The 19,345-nt window shown below is 34.8% G+C and overlaps 1 protein-coding gene and 1 pseudogene across 1 annotated transcript in view; one reads left to right on the top strand and one right to left on the bottom strand.

Annotated features, from left to right (window-relative positions):
* Nucleotides 1-19,345, top strand: part of LOC145279827 (uncharacterized) — a 289,465-nt gene that overhangs the window by 103,091 nt on the left and 167,029 nt on the right. The window lies entirely within an intron of this gene.
* On the bottom strand, nucleotides 507-623 carry LOC145280468 (5S ribosomal RNA; annotated as a pseudogene).

Here is a 19,345-nt window from a genome sequence, read left to right on the forward strand (position 1 = left end):
AAACACGCACACACAGACATTTTCAGAACGATTCATATGGGAATCAAATTCCAGAATAAAATGAAACTAAAGATTCAAACCCTTTATTGTTTCAAAATTAATAATAGAGCTTGAAAATAAATAAATTTACATATAAAATTTATCTTAATGCAATTTATTGTCAGTTTCGAAACACAGTTAAACCGTATTTGTAAACAATAAAAACAAATTTTAAGCTAAGTGTGTGTTTATTAATCTAAAAACACGTTAACTTTGCCGAAAATCTGACAAATTACGTGGCATAACTTTGATCCGTCAATATATATATATATATATATATATATATATATATATATATATATATGGGCTTCTTCAGTCTTTAAGAGACTATGGATACCCACACGAAGGGGGGCCTGCGCGTGAAAGTCTTATTGGCAGGAGGTGCGCAATCTTCAACCACATATCTCCTGAGTCGACACTGTTAAATACCAGTGGCAAGTGAAACAAATGCCGAGAAAAGCAGAGAGCACATACAGCGCCTAGAATTCCCAAATGGTCACCCATCTAGTACTAACTAGGCTAAACGTTGCTTAACTTTGGTGATCTGACGAGAACCGGTGTGTCAACGTGATTATGCCGTATATATATATATTAGTAAACTAGGGCACCCGACCTTTCTCGGTCGTAAAATACGCTCAATATATTTTAATTTATGCAAATATTTGTTTTTTCGATCTTTCGGATGGTCTATCGAGTATTTCTGTCAAATTGTATATTGGATTCGTACATTTCTTTTTCCATTCCTTGTGAGTACTTTTGATTCATTCATTCAATCGTCTTTAACCGAGGAATTAGTCTTGTGTGTTCCTATCTCCTGAGTTCGTCGAACGGTGCGGCAGTGTTACATATAGATATTTATAGCATCCTTTTTCCTATCTCACTCCAAGTAAGTAGTGAAATGATATTGGCTAAGCAAGCTACTTACAATTACTGTTGTTGGCACCCACGCGATAGTCAGCATCTGCCGGGTATCCATTTCACTCATATTTTGTTTGCTGTAAGTGTTTCCTTTTTGCAGATGTAACCAACCATGAAGATGACTCCATTCTCAGCCAATACGCAAAAAGTTATCAGCATGTGTGCCCGCGCGTGCGCGCGTTTGTGTGTGTGTGTGTGTGTGTGTGTGTGTGTGTGTGTGTGTGTGTGTGTGTGTGTGTGCGCGCGCGCGGGCGCTTCTGTGCATGTGTAACGTGCATGCGTAGGTGTTTATTTAGTGTTAAACGGCAAATCTACTTTTTTCATAAGTTCATACCAAAGGTTTTTTTACTTTCACTTAACTGAATATATATGTATATGCGTGTGTATGTGTGTGTGTTTTTGTGATAAAACAAAATGGCTGCCCTGTTAGAGAAATGATTTCTTACAGCAAACCAACTCTTTCAGAATTTCATACCTATACATTTTTACTCTGACTTAACTATAAACATGTGGGGGGGGGGGAAGTGAGATAAAACAAGATGCCTTTCTGGGTAACGATTTCAACGGCAAATATGCTATTTTCATTATTTCATACCAAAATCAGATCCGCGAAGTCTATGCCATTTTTGTTCTACGTCCGTCTGAGGTATGATCTTGAGCACTTCTATGAGGTCCATCTTATTTATGTTTCAACTTCTTATCCTTTCAAAAAAGATTGGTTTATTGCTAATCGCCTGGGGTGCCACTGCCGTGGAATGCCGACAAGATATTCAGGCATTTTTTGTTCGGCCAAGGTGCTCTTTCTCTAAGGCTCTAGTTTCCAATTCCTCTTTCCAACCTTGTGTCACATCTTCCAACTGTAGCAAGGAGATAAATAAACTCAAGTCTTTTAAGACTCAATGTAGAAATCTGATCACGAATATAAACAATAAAGTTTGTTTGTTTGTGTTTAATCAATGATTCGTCTTATCGAAACGAACCCCCTCGGTTATAATAACTCGGTTATAATAACTAGGTTATAAGGGTTATTCAGATTGATAGTTGACAGTTGAATGAAGATCTATGCTATGAGAAGACTGAAAGTGCCACTCACTATGAACAGCTGTTAATCCTGAAGACAGCAATCGATCCACTTTGGCCCTATTTACTTGCCTCATTACGATGACATAACCAGAAAGTCGAGTTTGAATGTAGAGAAAATCCAACTGCAAAAAGGCCAACTCTGGATTGAGGCAAAAATTAAAAATGCCTCGGTTTTAAAAGATCTCTCTTTTGCTGACTGAGGACAGAATAGACGAAGTGTGGTAACAGAACAGATACTACACTTTGAATTATTTATACTTCATGCAATAAAATTAATTGCAATATGAAAACTTAAGCACGGGGCCATTAAAGTCTAGTTGGCCATACTTGGTCTAAAATAGTAAAACTGGCGATACTATTCTTAACTAGAATGATCTCAGTCACCACAATACCACATTTACTCTAAATGCCAATCTACTTCCTTTGATCTTAATAAAAAAAAAAGGGGGGGGATCTGGCTAAAAGAAAAAATGGGAAGCGAAAATTTTTAGTTATCTCTCTCCTACGGCGGAAAGTGTGATTTGAAAAGCCAGCACATTAAATTAGTGCACTTTAGCTTACAACAAATGCCTGGGGAGCCTTGTTGGCATTGCTCAGTAGAGGAATCTCTGGCGAATAGCAATATAGTAATCCTTTCTCCAAGGGCGAAAAAATAAAGTCTGGGAACGTGGACCACCTAGAACTGCACAGGGTTAGACGGATAGAGAATAAACCATCGCCAACAATGGCTTCTATCGATCTGATTGTTACATATTACTGAACTTACATCAGTAGCGATTAAGTTAGGTATTGTAAATTTTGACAAGGGTCACACAAGGTGCATAATAACCCAATTTTCTAAAACAGAACTGTTGGCAAGGTTGATTAAAAGCTAGGTGACACTGTAGTAGCAACAGATCAAACGGTAAACATAACAAAGTCGAATGATAACGAATGATGTCATATTTTCGAGCTGAGAGAAAAAAGGTTCTTTAAATCAGTCTCTCCCGGGAAGCCATACAAACGAGACACTGCCAATAATGTAGAATAATCTAAGGCGAATGTTACTTCCATGTCTGTCTATCTGTCTGTCTATCTGTCTGTATCACTCATTTCATTAAATTAGAAAATTAAGTTTAACAAATAAATAAAAAGTTACGGTGACATTCGTCTCTCTCATAAGTCCATTTTATCAAGAAAAATTTAAACAGCGGGCGTCTTCTTTCTTCATAAATAAAAAGGCTTATTGCCATCTTTCTTCATAAATAAAAGAGCTTATTGTATAGCAACCCCCAGATGAAACGACAATGGCGAAAATAAGAGACTATAAAAAAGAGACCCTGTACAAACACCTTACACATATGAAGGACGCACGTGTCCATAAAGAAGATTATTTGAATTTAAAATGTTATTTGATTCTGGTATAAAATAATCTGGTGGGGGTGGGGGGTATAAGGTTGCAGAAACCCTTGCTCTCGTTTCTACTCTCATCAGTATGGATAGCCGTTGATAGCTTTTGTTATTAGTCTTGCTGTCTATACACTCATCTAATTCTAATCCTAACCCTAATTCAATGGCTTACTCTATGGAGGTACTAGTTTAATTTCTACATATAAACGTATTGTATGTTATTTAATGCATAAACCGCAAAAGAAAAACAGGCTAACGATCTTAACATATAAATTGGGACTTTTCCGCCAATCAATCTCATGCTAATGTGTTAAACGGGCATAAAACCTGATATGATAATGATAACACATCGAATTTTCGTTTTTTTCTAAACATAATTACAAATAATTCTTCTAAAACGATTACTTACTAGAAATTAGTTTTGCACAATATCGTTATATGATTTGCATGATTCATACTTAATGTTGTTATTGCTTTGGTTTTGTTTGTTTGTTTGTTGTTTGTTTTCTATTTTAACTGCCGTTATACATAAATAGTGTTACCTCCTTTGTGTGAAACTCAATTAAACTAAAGAGAGTCTGCATTTGGAACACTTACGCCTTGCAGCTATGTTCGAATGCAAATATCGAGTTTGTGTTACTATACACATAGATTCGGAAAAGTGGTAAAAAAAAACAAATATATAACAAATAAATGTTACCAAAGGCAAGATAAGTTACTCTTCTACCTATTTGGAAAATTTTTTAGTGGTTTTATTCACTTTCAAATGTGTAATCGGTTCGAAAATCATACAGTGTTTATTGATATATTTTAAAAAGAAAATGGCGGCATGCTCGCGGTTGAACACGGTAAGTTTGGGAAAATGAGTTCAAACAAACAAATTACACAAAATACTGTTAGAAACTCACCGCCTATGTCACAGTAACATATATTGAGTGAGTTTCTAACAGTATTTTGTATAATTTTTTTGTTTAAACTCGTTTTCCCAAACTTACAATATTCAACAGCGAGCATGTCGCCATTTGCATTTTTCCAATACATCGATAAACACTGTATGTTTTTCTGAGCCGAATAAGCACGTTACATTAAATAAAAACACTAAAAATTATCCACTCAGGTAGAAAAGTAACTTATCTTGCCTTTGATAACATTTATTTGTTATATTTTTTAACAACTTTTTCGAATCTGTGTATAGTAAAACAACCCCCAAATATCTAAGCGTATATACGTTTCTAAATTTTTGAGATGAGGATTGATTATTCGTATATTATTTTAAGTCTTTGTATTATTCGAATACTTCGAACTACTGTTCTCATCTTGAGTGTTATTTTTACAACGTTTCAGTCGATGTAACCTCCTGCCTTCTCCAAGTGTTTTTATTGAACTCGGAAAACTGCCTTTAATAGATAGAGTACTTGTTAAAATTTAGTTATAAAGGTTGAAGGTTCAATCCTCAGTGCGGACGACACTCAAATACAGTTGCGAATTACTTAGGACTTCTACTCAGTCATAGCTGACGGAATGGGAACATGCTACCCCTGTGAATTAAATAAAGGCTGCCGTTAAAGATTTCGTGCAGATTCCTGAGTTCGACAGAAAGTTTCCGAATTCGACAAAATAAACCTGAAGAAGATCGAAGGTTACATCAACTGAAACGCTGTGAAAATGGCAATCAATATGAGAATAGTAGTCCGAAGAATTTAAATAATACAAATACATACTAATACCTAAATTTAGAAAGATAGACATATGCGCTTTCTGCTTATAATTGTTAAGTGTGGACGAACGGTAAATGAGGGGGCACCATTATTTTATTTATTTCCTCTTCGAAAGGTAAGACACAAGGTCAAGTGTTGTTATAATGAAAGTGTTTCTGTTGAATGAACTGGATTCAAACTTGACACGCTCATGTTTTCAGTCCTTGTCTTAAACACTTAGCCACTGTCACCACAAAATAGTTTTAGTGCTGCACTTAATTCCCCCACCCCATAATTTTAATTAGTGCTTTCAGTAGCGTTCTGGAGGCTTCCTGAGTTTTTTTTTTTTTTTCATTGATCATTTAAAAAATAATTTTTCTTCTAGAGGTGGAATAAAAACATAATTTTGGTAGTGCTCTAGAGGTTTCCTTACTTTTATGTAGTGCTTTCAGTTACGCTTTGAAGGCCTCCTGGGTTTTTTTTTTTTTTATTATTTTATTTTTCAATGCTCACTTAAAAAATAATTTCTCTTTTAGGAGGATTAGAAACTTGGTTTTAGTACTGTTCTGAAAGCCTCCTTAATTTTATTTAGTGCTTCCAGTAGCCCTCGGGGAATCTCCAGATTTTATCATTGCTCACTCATGAAATTGTTTGTTTTATTCATTATCCATGTACCGGCGTTGCTTCATGGAAAGATGATAAAAAGCCAGACTAATATACCACCCCTCAAAAACAGATAAAACTATGGTTATCTAGCGAATTATCGTAGACTCAGCTAAATTTGTTTTGTTTTATGTTATGAAGATGGCGGTAAGTGAAGAACTGATGTCCCCACTAATGACAATGATTACGATGACGATGATAAGGGCTATGACAAGAGAATATTCTTTTCATTATTTTTACTCTCGAATGTGTATCAGTTAATAATATCCAAATATTAAGTTTTCTTAGTTGGTCATTTATTACTTTTCAAAAGATAGCCTATACAATATTGTTTGGTATTGCGACTAACAAGTTTGAAAAACTGTTATGCTGCATATTTAATTGCGTGCTCATCAGATGTTTACCTTTTAAAAAAACGCAGAAAACACACCATTATAGACAACTTACGTGTAACAGACTTTATATATATATATATATATATATATATATATATATATATATATATATATATATATATATATATATATATATATATATATATATGAGAGAGAGATAGGTGGATTAACCAAGAAAGCATATTCTGTGTATTTCGGACACGTGACCATCCAACTGCAACCAAAAATTAACGACAACAAATCATTTCATAGTATAACAAAGTTTCAATTTTATTCTCACGGAGTTAAAATATTCTCTGAATGCATTAAGGAAACGAAAGTGAATGTCTTGAAGGTGGAAGGGGGGATACGAAAGTTAAAGATGACAGGAGGAGGAGGGGCAGTGGAGAGAGCGGCTCACTATGCAAACAAGGAAGTAATTCCTGTCAGAACCTGATTTCTCTGCTCAAACAATGCACGTTGAATAAGTTTACTGATCAATTACATTAATTCTGTCAAGTTGTCAACAAATCAGTTGTACTAAGTAACTCGTCGCTTGGTACTTGTGCGCTGAAAGGCCTACATATGTAGATATGTTTGTTTTTGTTTAGTTTGTTGTTTTTTTTTGTTGTTTTGTTTTGTTTTTTTTATTACTTATATGCTTACAATCTCTTCTAGCTGAAGAAACCATCAACGTTAGGGCGTATATATAATTTTTGTTTTTTTTTAATTTTCTTTCTTAACCAGTTGCCAACATTACCCTGCTTTTTATTGAAACCAACCGAGAGCTCTTTTTAGTATCCTCGTTGTTCCCTTAAATGCAATAGTCTGGATCTCTTTTGCACTTTGTTCACCAGGAATATTTGTTAGGTAGGGCTTCAGGTTCTTCTTCATAAACCCTGTGGCACCTATAATAACTGGTATGATTGATATCTCTCTAAGATTCCAGTTTCTTTTCATATCATACTTTTTCATATCATACTTGCGACCTTGATATTTGGTCTGTTTCTCCCTTTCAGCTCTGTTCAGACTTCCATCATTAGGGACACTAACTTGAACCAAGGTTGCCACTCTCTCTGATTTATTCCATATAACTATGTTAGGTTTCACAGCAGCATTTTTTTAATTATTTTCTTCCTTTGAAGATTGTAATGTTGGGTATGGGGCAGCCAAACCAGCTGCCAACATTCCACTGCTTTTTATTGAAACCAACCGAGAGCTCTTTTTAGTATCCTAGTTGTTGCCTTAAGTGCACTTGTCTGGATCTCTTTTGCACTTTGTTCACCAGGAATATTAGTTAGGTAGGGCTTCTGGTTCCGGTTTGTATTACTATACACATAGACTAGAAAAAGTGATCAAAAAATAAAATACACAACAAATAAATGTTACCAGTGGCTATAAAAGCTATTGCAACCTACTTGCACCATTTGTGGGTGTTTTAAAGTTGATTTAAACGCGATTTATTTCATTTCAAATAATAAGGTTTTACGATTCTTAATTCAAGATGGCGAAAACTGACTACCCCTCGCCTTCTTGTTCGCCGAGAATAGCCTCGTTTTCAAATTTTTAGTTCGTGCACATTTTAGTGCGAGGAGCCTGCTTTGTTTCGTTTTCAGCTTTCTTTACGCACATGTCTCTGCGGACATTTTTGGGTGTACATTTTTTTTAAGGAAAGAATATTCGTGAATATTATATTTAATTCAGATAATTATTGCGTACAACTTCTAATTTTCTTTCTTTCTAGTTTTTCCGTAAGTACTTGTAAATTTTTAACAGGTGCTTCTGTTGTTTAATTAACTATTTTCTGTAAGTAACGCGCCGACGTTAAACCAGCAAAAGAATCGTTTAATATTTCACATAAATTCTGTTTACATTTGGGGTGGGGGGGTGATGTTGTGGCGGCTGCGGCACCTGATAAAAAATTTACGAGTTCTTACAGAAAAACTAGAAAGAAAGAAAATTAGAAGTTTTGTGCAATAATTATCTAAATTAAATGTAATGTTCACAAGTATCCTTTCCTTACGAGGACGGAACTTCTTAAAAATGTAAACAAAAAAGTGTACACCCATACATGTCTGCAGAGACATGTGCGTAAGAAAAGCTGAAAACGAGGCGAGGCTCCTCCCACCAAAATGTGCGCGAACTAAAAATTTGAAAACGAGGCTGTTCTCTACGAATAAGAAGGGGGGGTAGTCAGTTTTCGCCATCTTGAATTAAGACTCGTAAAACCTTATTATTTGAAATGAAATAAATAGCGTTTAAATCAACTTTAAAACACCAACAAATGGTGCAAGTAGGTTGCAAAGTAACTTTTATAGCCACTGGTAACATTTATTTGTTGTATATTTTATTTTTTGACCACTTTTTCGAGTCTGTGTATAGCAATACAAACCCTCAGGTTCTTCTTCAAAAATGAACGCAATGTAATTTTTTTATTAGCAGAGATGCTCACTCTTAATAGCTGATAATGATAAAAACGAAAAATAACCACATATATAATTTAAAAAATATGAGCTAAGAGAGTTTATTTTCGATTTTTATTCAAGCTGATGCACCCAAGTCATATGGGTCAATTTTTTTTTATTTTTGAAATCGCAACTTTATAATATATAAAAATCGATAAAACATTAACTCTATAATAGTATATACGAAATCTGTAAGAATTAAAATAGCATATTTAAACGTACTTTACGACCGGGCTACGCCAGGCGTCCCTGCTATCTTAGATAAATACTTTTGCAGTTTTAACAAAAGAGCTACAATAATATCAGAGCGTCTCCATTTACGTTGAACATCTACAGAATGTCAACATATACTACATATGAATGAGTCCCCTGTAGAATTTCTACAGGTCCCGTTAGTAATACTACTACTACTACTAATAATAATAATAATAATAATAATAATAATAATAATAATAATAATAACTAGCGGGACCTGTGAAAATTCCACAGCAACATCTTTCATATGTAATATATTGTTGCTGGGCATTCTTTGGATGTTCAGCACGAATAGAGACCCCGCGATATTATTATAGCCCTTTTGTTAAAACTGTAAAAGTATTTATCAAAGTAATCTGGTTAATGTAGTGTCAGAATATATTTGGTATTACCAATATACTTATCTCCAATATACTTATAAGGATATTGACATATGTCAATTGTATGAACACCTGGCATGAACGGACACCCAGTGGTATTATTATACCATCTTTAGATAGAACAGATACTACCCTTGGATCCTAGCAAGACGGTATATTTTAGTTTCACGCACAGCACAAACGCAAGATCAGTTTATTTTTATTTTTTTGTTTATTTATTTTTACATTATGTCTTCGGTGATCGGGATATCCTATTCATAAAAAAGGAGACTAACATACTTTATATATTAATTTAATGCCCCTAGTGTGTTATCACCTTCTCTTCTTCTTTTTATTAAATAAGATTTCCGCATGGAATAATTTAAATATTTTGTGTACGAAAACAGTTTTTCATGAAATTGTTTCAGTTAAAACAATTTATAAAAAATAATTTATAGAGAAAAAGGGCCTGTCATTTAATATATATATATATATATATATATATATATATATATATATATATATATATATATATATAACACGGAAATTACATAATTTTATGTTATTGCTCTGTTTACCACATTGAGCTCTCATACCCGGATTTCCTCTGGAATTATTCCATTATAACACTATATATATATATATATATATATATATATATATATATATATATATATATACATATATATATATATTTATATATATATATATTTATATATATATATATTTATATATATATATATATATATATATATATATATATGTATATATATGCATTTAAATTTAATTTTTTTTTAATATTTATGTACAAAACAGGTTTCGTTTCGCTAATAACGCGTCGCTTGCTTCAGAACGTAGTAGTAGTAGTAGTAGTAGTAGTAGTAGTAACAATAATATTTTAACGAAAACATCAACGTCTCTCTCTCGCTCTCTCTCTCTCTCTCTCTCTCGCTCGCGCTCTCTCTCTCTTTCTCTCACTCGCTCGCTTTTTCTCCCCCTCTCTCTCTCTCTCGCAATTAACAAATGTAAAAAATAAACAATGAAAAAAAATAAATATCTGCTCAATTTCTGTTCCCGTCGGCCAAGAAATTGGGTTATCGGTTTTACTACAGAATAACTTTAAAAAAATTATTTAGAAAAAGGATCTGTCATATATATATATATATATATATATATATATATATATATATATATATATATATATATATATATATAAGATTTAATGGGTTTATAAAAATAATTTATGTACAAAACAGGTTTCGATTCGCTAATAACGTGTCGCTTTTTTCATAATGTTGTAATAGTAGCAATAATATTTTAACGAACACATCAGCGTCACTCTCTTTCTCTCGTTCTCTCTCTCGCTCTCTCTCTCACTCTCTCGTTCGCTCTCTTTCTTTCTCTCTCTCTCTCTCTCTCTCTCTCTCTCTCTCTCTCTCTCTCTCGCTCGTGCGTTTTCTCCTGCTGGTTTTCTCTCTCTCTCTCTCTCTCTCTCTCTCTCTCTCTCTCTCTCTCTCTTTCTCAATAAATAAATGAAATGTAAATAATAAACAATGAAAAAAACAGATAACTGGCCGAGAAATTGTGTTATCGATTTTTACTACGGAATAACTTAAAATCAATTAAATTTTATAGACTTAAAAACACATATAGCGGTGAAAAGACACTACTCGAATGCAAACTTGAGCGTTCGTAAATGTGTATTCCGAAATTAAATGTCTATTCGAGAATTAAATACCAACCAATGAAATTTGCCGGAAAGCGTGGCACACAAAAGAACACACCCGATAATAATAATAATAATAAAATGAAGCCAACCTGGCAACCCTGATCTCTGCCTTGAGCGTTCGTTTAATGTGTAATCCGCTATTCCAGAATAAAATCTTCTCAACCAATCAAATTTGCCGGAAAGTGTGACACACATAGATAGATAGATAGTTACAAGCATATTAATATATAGATAATTCTGAATCCAATACCCCCTTAAAAATAACGTTGACAAAAGCTCACTTTGCGGTCCTTCCACCTACACCTTATATATATATATATATATATATATATATATATATATATATATATATATATATATATATATTGTGTGTGTGTGTGTTGCAATTATGAAGAAGGGACAAACTTTTATTATTCATGATTAAAGTAAAATACGTAAAATACGTTTTAAAAAAGAGAGGAAGAAGAAAAATAAACGGAGGAGTCATCTGACCGGTTTCGCCCTCGCTTTCTCACGGCTATATCGAGGATTTACGATTAAAAAGGAAAAATCAAAAATGTGTACATTATTAAAATAAAGTTACGTTACGTTCTGTTCATTGGTAAAAAAAAAACTGGGAAGCGATTAAAATTTACAACAAAAAGAAACTTCTATTTTCGAAGATCCTAGAGGTTAATGACGCTCAAACATAAGAAACGTTGTCTCTATTTACAGTGAGGAGTGGAGTGAGTATGACTCAGAATTGAAAATGAGTTCGTGCTAAAGTTCGCTGCACATGACGGGCTTTTAATAAGGTGGCCAGTTATTTGAGACTCGTATTATTGGCAAGAACGTCCGTTGCTCGGTATGTTCCCTTTCTGATTTTGCTGGGTACGTGCTGTTGAACTCTCCCATTCAATCTCAACGTTGTTCGACCCACGTAGCTGGCAGTGGAACTACACTTAAAATTATAAATTACATTATTATTATGATGGGGGAGGAGACCATCTTTTCGAGAGGATGCCATTAAGGTTTTCGTAGAGAACACAATACGCACATTTGAAGCAAAATAACATTTTCCATTGTTTTAAACATTTGCAACAGTAGCTTCACTTACAGAACTGTAATTTGTAAACTAATAATCCGATTAGACTAAAATTTTCACTCACGCCATTTTAAAATTAGTACTTTATAAAACCTACGTGGATTTATTTTATTGACGACTGCATCTATATGGTCGGTCAGAGAATTAAGTGATTCGTTAAAGCATTTTTAGGGCCCAGATTTTTTCTTAGATATTTATTTTTGCTTATATATTTATTTTATTTATTTATTTTAGTTATTTTTATTTATGTATTTTTATTATATTTATTAATTTATTTATTTAGGACGTTGGGAATATTTGGGGAAAGTCTTTTCTCGAAATGATTCGAAAAAGAAAATGAAAAGATCATTTGTTGATTTATAAACAAAATGATGATTCTCCAGTTTTACCCCGTGCTCACAAATAGAAAAAAAAATAAACAAAATGGCACCAAAACAGCTTATTATTTATTTACATGTTATATTTCAAATATAATATTACGCGAAAACTTATGCAAACTTGTCCTGTAATTTGTTTAAAACATAAAATTTTATCGGTGAAATCTTCAGACATTTTCGGCCTCATTAAGACCAGGCGCATAACTTAAACTTGAATCCAAGCATGGAAAGAGTCAACAAAACCCCTCCTCTATTGGGTCATTCTATCGGTCCAGTAGGTATCTCACTTCCGATGCAATTCACTATCTGTATAAGAGACAAGTATGCCCTAAAATAGAGTACAATCACCACATCTGGACAGAAGCTGTTCGGCGCAAACTATCTTGCCTTGACAGAGTTCAAAATCGGCTTCGAAACCTAGAGAAGGTGATGCCTTTTCCTTTACATGTCACTTCTGTTCTCACAGAAGATACGTTGCGAGCTTATTTCTGCTCTACCGTTATTTTCATGGCAAGTGTTCGTCTGAGCACGTGTCATGAAAAGTTTTCTTTCCTAAAACTGCCCGCCTGTGGAACACTCTGTGCCGATTACAATTTGGTAGCCTGCAAGTCCAATGTAAACAAGTTCTTGTTGAGCCGCCTCCTTAAATAATTCAAATTCTACCCAATCTACACCATTAACGATTACTAAACTACCACCTTTCATTCATTCCCTTATCCTTGAGTGGCCTTCAGACCTTGATACGTGGTGAGTCCCTTGTAAAAAAAGGGTTGTAGTGTATTATTATTATTATTATTATTATTATTATTATTATTATTATTATTATTATTATTATTGGCTCACAAGGAGCTTTCACACAGGTCATCAAAGATCTCTCCTTGAAAACAGCATGTGGTGTTCCCTGGAAGATGAGTAACAACAAGTCTTCACAGGTTTCCAGTACTCTCTACCTCTTTCGATAACATTTGCAAATAAATTTGTATTATCGCAACAATTGCTTGCCATTGATTTCTCACTGGAATTTGAGTGGCAATAAGCCTCCCGAAGGTCCCAGTTCTCTTCGCACTTATCCGGCGGAGGCTTGGTCAGTTCCTCGGTCTTCCCTTCCTCCTTGACTTTACTTGGTTATTGGGTCTCACTCTTTCTTTTTTTTATGTGGGGCAGTGATGTGGCAATGAGGGGATGAGGTGGGGTTGTGTTAGAGAACTTCTAAATATGCGACTTCAATAGTCTTGGTTCCATGTAGTGTTGCATATTTTGCCTTTGCAGCAGTTTGTCTGGCCCGCGTTTGTTGCCAGTGTATTGGTTTCAACATTCAAGGGTTTTTTCTTAATATTTCAGCTGTTTTCATTATTGTTGTTGGTTGTATTTTTCCAGTCATTCCTTTGATTCCAATTTTTCCCATTCTTTTTTCAAAGTTTTTCGGGATTGTTCCTAGTGCTCCTATTATTGTGGGTATAATTTTGAGTCTCTTTATCTTCCATATCTCTATCCCAGGGCCTACTTCACAAGATTTCCAGCTACTGTATAACTGAAAATGTTTTCTCAATTATTAAATCATTTCTCTCTGATAGGTTCATAAGAGTAGTGGTTGATGGGCAGAAATCAGAGGCCCAGAGTATTAATGCTGGAGTCCCTCAGGGGTTCATTCTGGGCCCAACTCTCTTCCTGATCTACATCAATGATCTCCCAAAACAGATACTTAAATCATTCGTTGACATCTATGCTGATCACACGATCATCTATGGCAACACATCAAAGGCCGTAAATGACAAAGTTCTCTCTGATTCTCTCTTCTCTGATATTGAGAGCGTGATACAGTGGGGGAAGAAGTGGCTGGTTACTTTTAATGCATCTAAAACAAAACTCATATCTTTACACCACAAACGCTCTGATCCCCATCTGGTATCAATTGAAATGGATGGCTCTCGTCTTGGGGAGGCTCCATATTTTGACAAGCTTCTGGGTTTGACCTTTACTCCTTATCTGAAATGGAACACGTACATCAAGTCTGCTGCCAAGGTCGCTGGGAAAATTATGGGATCCTTCAATCTCTCCAGAAGAATTCTTACTACTGATGCAATTCTCTATCTGTATAAAAGCCAAGTACGTCCAAGGATGGAGTACTGCTGCCACATCTTGGCTGGAGCTACTAAAAACAGCCTATCCTGCCTTGGCAGAGTACAAAATAGACTTCGTGGCTTAGTAGGGGATGCCCTTTTCTCTTCCCTGCAACCTCTTTCCCACAGAAGAGACGTTGCGAGTCTGTCTTTGTTTTATCGTTATTTCCATGGCAATTTCTTGCCCGAGCTCCAATCTCTGGTCCCCCACTCGCCAATCTTTCACGAAAAACACCCGTCTAGCTGAAACCAGTGTCAGCAATTTCTCCACTCTTTATCTGTGCCTAAATCAAAACGTAGATTCCATGAACAAAGCTTCTTTCTTAGAAGTGCACGCCTGTGGAATTCTCTTCTATTTGCCTGTTTCTCACCTGACTACAACTTGGATGTCTTTAAGTCCAACGTTAACAAATTTCTGATGAATCGCCCCCTTAAGTAAGACACTCTATCAAATCTCCAATACTAACGATTACTACGATAATGTCCCATTGATTACTGTACACACAATAACCCTGAACCCCGAGTGGCATCCGGGCCTTGATAAGTGGTGACCTCCATGTAAAGATAATAATATCCCTTTTAGCTCTCTGGCTAACTCTGTGTATTTGCTGTTTCCCCCTTTTCTTTGATTGTTATTTACTCACTAAGTGTTTTCATACAATTCATTGTCAGCAATTTTTCACTGACATAATCTAAATAAGAACAAAATTCGAATTTTATACGTGTGTGTGTGTGTGTGTGTGTGTGTGTGTGTGTGTGTGTGTGTGTGTGTGTGTGTGTGTGTGTGTGTGTGACAGACAAATAGTCTATACTAGCTGGACGCCCGCCGTTTTCCGGTCATACAATACGCTTAAACATTATATTTTAATCTATGCAGATTGCGTATGTATTATTATAGAAACAATCCTTTATTGAATATTATATATTATGAGGAATAATTTTCCTGGTTGACTAATTCGCAAAATAAATAAATAATAATGATAATGTCGTTCATAAAATTCCGTCTGTGTTTGCTTACAATTTCACGTCAGCTAATATTTGGGCTTGACTACGAATGCCCTAGAAAAGTCACTTCTGGTTGATGTTTTGCGGCGATTTTAAATTGTACCTCAGCTTTTATCGCAAATTGAACTCATTAATAAGAAAAAATTAAAATAAAATGGTGAAATACACCCGGGCTTGACCAAGGGATCATTCGATTTGTAGTCGAATGCTCTACCACTAGGCTATATCTCCAGATGTGGATGACTCATTTTTTTTAGAAGAAATTCTTTGCTAATATTTTATTATCTCCCTTGCCGGTGTACCGTATACAAATTCCCCCGTAAAAAAAAACTATTTTTAGGGTCGGGTTTTTTCTATTTTGATAATTATTGACTGAATTTCTGTACAGAACATATCTAAGAACACTGCCAGAAATATAAATTACCTTTATGTGAAATTTGAAAAAAAAGTAAGCTCAGCTGTTTTTGAACCTATGAGAAAGTAACTCGCACACACACCGTGACTTTTATACACTAGTAGGGATAGAGATAGAGATTCCAAATTCCAAGATGTTCATCTTACCTTTTATTTCATTCAGCATGTTGAAATGTTCAATTCTTGAAAGCACCTGTTTCGTAGCGCAAAAATAATTATATAATTATGTCAGTTTTTGAATATTTTCCGCCCTAACTCATCAGACGAATAATAACTCATTGTCTTTGAAAGAATGTATATATAAAGAGAGAATACATCAATCAGATATATCAAATGTATAATTATATCAAAAAGAATATATGTATAAGAACATATATATTTAGAAGAATATACACATAGATAGATAGATAGATAGATAGATAGATAGATAGATAGATAACTTTCGTTTACGGACACGACACCACACAGGATGATTTGAAATTCACCCTTCTCAGGTACATGGTATCATAAAAAACCTACACACCTCAAAAGCATGTGGACCGGATCTCATCCCGGCTGTGCTATTAAAAAAATGTTCCGCTGAGATTGCTCCAGTTCTCTCCAAACTTTTCAATAAATGCCTAAACGAATCTTGCTTTCTTGGCTGCTGGAAAACCGCTTCGGTGGTACCAATTTTCTAGAATTCTAGTGAAAGAATTGACCCATTAAATTATCGCCCCATTAGCCTTCTCCCGCTTTTCGCCAAATATTTGAGTCCTTAATTTATCAAGCTCTAGTCCATCACCTTACAGCTGCTAAACCCCTGACCGACAAACAATATGGATTTAGGCAAGCACGTTCCCCAGCAGACATCCTAACTGTAATCTCTGAACGTATATACCGTTCATTGGACAAAACGGGGAGGGTAGAGCGGTAACCCTAGATATATATATGATGGTCTAAAGAAAATTAGATCATATGGTATCACTGGAAGAACACATGATGTAATTAAATCCTTCATAAATAAGAGAAAAATCCAAGTTGTCCTCGACGATCGTACATCTAAACAATATAATATAAATGTGGGAGTGCTTCAGGGGTATATCCTTGTGCCTTTATTATTCCTGATATTCATAAATGACCTCCCTGATAAAATTGTTTCGGAGATGGGTATATTTGCCGATGACACCACTCTCTATAAGAGATATGAGGGGAAAACAAATGAACACATATCTAAGGAAATGGCAGAAACTCTAGAGGATGACCTCCAGTCCGTAGTGGAATGGGGACAAAAATGGATGATCACATTCAATGCTGCCAAGACTAAGCTTGTCTCCTTCAATAATTACAAGAAACCTTCTCTACCACCAATAGCAATGGCCAAGAACACATTACCCGAAAGTACTTCCTTTAAACTCCTCAGCCTAACGTTTATAGGGAACATGAACTGGAATAGATACATTGAGAACATTACTAAGGCTGCTGCGAAGAAGGTGGGCTCTCTCTACCGTGCTAGAAAACTACTTACGCCTGAAAATATCTTGTATCTCTGTAAGGCCACTATTCGCCCATGTATAGAGTACTGTTGTCATATTTGGGCTGATGCATCTATTACTTGTCTCTCACTCCTGGACAGGGTTCAAAAGAAAGTTGCCAACCTGATAGGTTCTGAACTGTCATCTAAACTTCAGCCTCTGACCCATCGACGAAATGTTGCATCCCTCTGTTTGTTCTACAAGTACTTTAATAGTGAATGCTTTCACGAACTACAAGCACTTGTGCCTCCTTCGACGTGAATACCCCCGACAAAACCGACAAGCAGCCAAACCCACCCCTTCACAGTAGAGACCCCTAGGTGCAAGAGAGCCTTCTACTCCAATATTTTCTTCACCAGAACTGCTAGACTTTGGAACTCCCTTCCACGATTCTGCTTTCCCAACTGTGCTGACATGCAGAAGTCCAAGTGTCATATCTTGCTGCTCATCTCTTTTCATAATTCCCCTGCAATTTATGTCCCCGATAGTAGCCCCGTACTTCAAAATGGCACTGTGCCTTGTTTGGGGTGAAAATTGAATTTAAAAATAGATAGATAGATAGATTTATTTATTTATTTTATGTGTCAGAGACAATTTTGTTTAAAATGAAAGAAAAGCGTAATATATTGGCCAATAGTTGATGCAGTAGGCTATTTGATAAGATCGAGGTGCGTTCAAAATGTACTTGACTTTTGTATTTAAAATTTTAATTCAAGATATTATCTCTTCTCTTCGCCTATATATATATATATATATATATATATATATATATATATATATATATATATATATATATATATATATATATAATAAAATGAGCAGATATCCCCCTCTGGACCAAAGTATCGTAGGCTTGCAACAACAGAACCCACATGCAAATTCAATACATCTAGGCCACTAGCTTATGTAACTTTCGACCACTATTTTAGGCACATTAAGTCGTTATAATAAACTGCTACATTGCATCTGACAAGCAGCACCATCACAATTGCAACATCATTAGAGGAAGGAGTTCCTATTTTCCCCTCTAAATATTTATTCCTCCCACCACCGCCAGTCAACGCCGGAAGGAAATCTACACTTTCTACTTATTATAGGCTTACACCGCTCTTAACTGCCTCATACAAACACAGACATAGCATTAACTTTCCCGTATTAGAAAAAAAATAATAAAGTCTCCTCCGGGAAAATCCGCTTACTCTGATTGGTTGCCCGCTAATTCTCTTATTCCGGAATCACCTCAATCTTAACGAACACTTCAAAACAATACATTATGGCGTCGATTAAACTGGTTTATTTATTCCTTTATATTGGCAACTGTTTCTGCAGCTTTATTTTATTTTATATTATTTTTCTTTGCTTTTGTTTATGAAAAGTTAGTTTGCTATTTTTACCGGCGTCGTTTAACCACTGACAACATAATCTGCTTTTTTTTCTGGCTTTTTTTTTTTGTTTTTGTTTTTTTTGTTTTGTTTTTTGCCTATTCCAAACAATGCACGTCGATTACATGGTTTAACTTCACTGGTTTTATTTATTTCTTTTTATTGGCAACTATTTTTTCCTGATTTATTTTATTTTTTATTTTTTTTTGCGAAGACATTTTTTAATTTTGTTTGTTTATGAAAAGTTAGTTTATTATTGTTTAACGCCGTACGAAATAATAATCTTCTTTTTTTCTGAAAACAAATGATAATCTTCGTTTTCCTTTGTTTTTTCTTTTCTTTTTTGCCTATTACGTTTAAATTGCCTTTGAAAAAGTATTTTACGGTATAACCCAGCGTATTATAAACAGCCCCACCTCCCCATGTTAAGAACGGCTTCCAAGGTCGGTGGTGTTTCTGCTGACAATTGTTCTTCTGC

This window comes from Euprymna scolopes, chromosome 7, assembly GCF_053919585.1.
Source record: "Euprymna scolopes isolate OS-2025 chromosome 7, ASM5391958v1, whole genome shotgun sequence".
In the NCBI taxonomy this organism is placed as follows: Eukaryota; Metazoa; Mollusca; class Cephalopoda; order Sepiida; family Sepiolidae; genus Euprymna; species Euprymna scolopes.